Genomic DNA, 4,097 nt, shown 5'->3' with positions numbered 1-4,097 from the left:
ATCGTCCTACATGGCATCTTACATGGCAATTTTGTGTTCCACATGGCGTCATATGTGTATTGTGCCACATAAGACATATGTGTCTACTTGCTTGATTTTGTACAAGTTTAAATCTACTTGTCCACACCTAAAATTGAAGGATATAAATATGAAATGAGGTCAAATTAAAAGGCATATTTATGTATTATGCCAAAAGAATATGTAAATCGAGATTGAGACGCAGGAGGATAAATTATGTAATTTAAGGGAGAAGAATCAAAGTGGAAAATTTGTACATTCCTTTTGTACTTTGCCAGTGTTCTTTCCATCCCCCTTCCCAACCCCCAAACCAACCAAAAAAAAAGAGAGAGATCATTTTATTTTATCATGGGACAAGGTGTTGACATGCCTCTTAACTTTATCATTTAAAGTTGATAAACTTCGTTATAAAAATGGTTCATATATATCCTAATCGTTATAAAAGTTGCTCACATATATTCTTCACTATTATAAAAGCTCACATATACCCTTTTCATCTTAAGAAAGTGAATAAATTAATTTTTTGATTTTTTATTTTAAGAAATATTCATGTATGGGATATTTTTTTTTTTAGAAAGTAAAAAAATAATTAAAAAAATATATATCCATACATGTGATATTTTTAGCAAAGTTTAGGGGTATATATAATCTTTTTCACGCATAAATTATTTTTTGACTTATTTGATTATCATTATTTGAGTTTCTAATTCTTATTTTATTTTTATTTTTTCATTCTTTGGTGTAAATATAGGAGAAATAAAAAAAAGCGTGAATGGAAAATAAGTAAAAAATTTAAAACTATTTTTTTGCAGCTATATTGTAATTTAAAACTAATTTTTTTGTTACTATATTGTAATTTAGTTTTTGTATCTATAAAAAAAATTGGGGCATGTATAATAAATTTTACAATAAAAGTAGTGAGAAAAATAAATTTGACCATCAAAATAATAAATTCAAATTAGTTGATGAATCAAAAAAGTCAAAAAAAATAAATTATGTGTGAGAAAGATGAAATATACCCCTACATGTATTATTTTTTTAATTAAAAATTTTAAAAATAAATTTAAAATATTTTTTTTATTTTCGTTAGAAGAAAAGGGTATATGTGAGTCATTTGTGTAACAGTAAGGGTATATATGAGTCATTTTCATAACGAGAAATATATCAATTCTAAATGACAAAAATAAGAGGTATATCAGACCCTTTTCCTTTTATCGTTAAGGTAAAGCTCAGAATACTGAAATTTTAAATTTACTAAGTATGAAGCGATGACATTTTTTTAAACATAATAAAAGAAAAAATTACGATACACAAATATTCAAACGGATGGAGTACATATTTTCGTAAAAGTGGTCCATGAACACCAAAAAGATTAGTATTCTATTTACATTTTTCTCTTAAAAGTGGTCCTAGAACAAAAAAAAAAAGATTAATATTCTTTTGTATTTTTTCTCTTATAATAAGTGGTGCTCGAACTGTATTTAGTCATAATCAGACGAAAATTATATATAAAAAAAAAATCAATTTCTCCGTCGATCTTTCTATGGTCAACACTCAACACACACAAGATGCCAATAATTATGATCATTGTATAACATTGTTTGTTTAGATAATTTTTAATTGTTATAATAAATATTATTTAAAAAAATATAATATATTACATAACATAAAAGATTAATTTCACAAAAGAATATGATTATTATAATAATGTACTGTTATATAAGGACATTGTTCAGGGGCCAAACTAGAGGGTAGCGAGGTCCATCCAAACTTCCTTAACAAAAAATTTACTTGATATATAAAATATATTTTATTTTATATATATAGAGAGAGAGAGAAAGAGAGAGATATTTTGAACCTCTTGAACATAAGATTATATGTTTACTTAGAGATCATTTGGTGTGAACGATCGCATCAAATAGTACAACAACAACAATAACAAATAGTCCTGAGATTAAATTATAATGCCACTTGATTTGTTGTTTGGTTGGCAAGTCCGGAATAACTTATCTTGGTATTAATTATTAATATCGGAATAACTTATCTCAGTATTAATTATTAATATCGGGGTAAGTTATCCCTCCTCTTGGGTGGTATAGTAATTTCGGGATAAAACAGACGAAGTGACAAAAATATCCTTTTAAAACCTTTTTATACATCACTTTTCACATTCATGTATATTCACATTATTATTAATATCATATATTTTCACATTCATATATATTCACATTATTATTAATATCATATATAATAACATTCACAACCTTGACTACTCTGTATTTTAATGATAATTCTTCATATTGTTTATTAAAAAATTACATTATACAAATATAATTTTTATTTATTAATTTATTTGACTAACTCTTATACAAACAATCAATAAGAAATAATCTCAGCATAATTTATTCAATCATAACTAATTTCATCATAACTTATCCTATTATAACTTGTATTCAAACCAAACAGCCCCTAGTGATTGAGGAGATTTCTAAATTTACGTTTATATTTAATTTTCAATTTTAAATACTGTATTTTTATTTTTTAAATTCTCTTAATAAGAATTTTGAATCCATCACTATAATGCTATTATAAAAAAGTCTAGAATGTGGTTGATAAATAAATCTAATGTCCAAAGCCACGCTTATTGAACCAAACAAAAAAGTTTTGAAAGCAAACACAAAAGCACTTAACAATAATTTGCCAATGAAGTATGGATATAAATCAATATATAATAATAAAGGAGGAATATATAGAAGATGATGTGCTATGACCTTCATTTTTATTTATCTATTTTCTCCTTTTTTGATATTTTTTTATTTTAATTATTTTATTTTGTAAAATCATATCCTTAACTCATAGTTCTTTAATAAATAAATTTTACTTTTAATTAATATTAATAATAACTTTCAAGCTTTTCATATTCATAGCTTTTAATTATTTAATGTACAAATTTGTAACACTTAAAATCATATTAGTAGAAATTTATTTTGAGGTATATTCACCTCTCATTATAATTGCCTTCTTTAAAAGAGTTTTAATGTATATTCATGTATTCTTCCTCCTTCAATTTTTATAAGTCTTAATTAACTTTATTAATGTGAAAATAATGTGTTAAAAATGGAAAACAAATTTTTTTTTTTTTTATAATTATAGCAATATTTATTCAATTCATCAACCTATTATAATTGCCTTTTTTATTAGAGATTTTAATATATATTCATGTATTCTTCCGCCTTCAATTTTTATAATTATTAATTAATTTTATTAATGTGGATTAATAATATGTTAAAAGATGAGAGATAAAAAGACAAAAATTAACCTATATATATATTTCACTACCAAACTATTGCATACATGAATCAACATTTTAGTTTTAGTTGTGCTCAGGAAATGCTCCAACATAATTTTCAAAATATTTTTTTTAATAGTAGCAATTTATCTAATGAGATCATGTATTGATGAATATTTACCTTGATTACACTTACTTATATGTGTTGTATTCTTAGTAAAAAAAAATTATAGGCTTAGATTTCTCTTCTTATTGGTTGAAAATTTTATATTTTTGCATTTCATTATTATGTATTGCTCAACATTTACTAAATTTTAATGATTCATAGTATGCCATCTATATAATTCCTTTATAGGCTAAGATTTTTCATCTTATTGGTTGAAAACTATATATTTTTGTATTTCATTATTATTTCTTGCTCAACATTTGCCAAATTTTAATGATTCATGATATGCCATCTATATCGAGAAGTCTGATACATACAACGGATTTCTTCTAAGATAATTTTATGCACTCAATTTTTAAATTCATAAAAACAAATTCTGCTCCTATTTTATTTCGATTTCTCTCATAATGTATAATTTTTTAAAATTAAACTTGTTAAAAAATATAATCAGTGATTGATTCCGTGTAACTTTGAAAACTATTTTGAAGGTTATGACTCAAAAATATAGGCAGAAGTTAATTTCATAACAATAAATTAAAAAGAAAATAAAAAATAAAAAGTCTACTATTACAAAAAAAAAACAACTTTTGTATTGGTTCATAAAACTAATAACATACATTATAC

Source organism: Solanum dulcamara, chromosome 7 (genome assembly GCF_947179165.1).
Source record: "Solanum dulcamara chromosome 7, daSolDulc1.2, whole genome shotgun sequence".
NCBI classification, from domain to species: domain Eukaryota; kingdom Viridiplantae; phylum Streptophyta; class Magnoliopsida; order Solanales; family Solanaceae; genus Solanum; species Solanum dulcamara.
The sequence above is the reverse complement of the archived record's forward strand: the minus strand, read 5'-3'. Positions refer to the sequence as shown.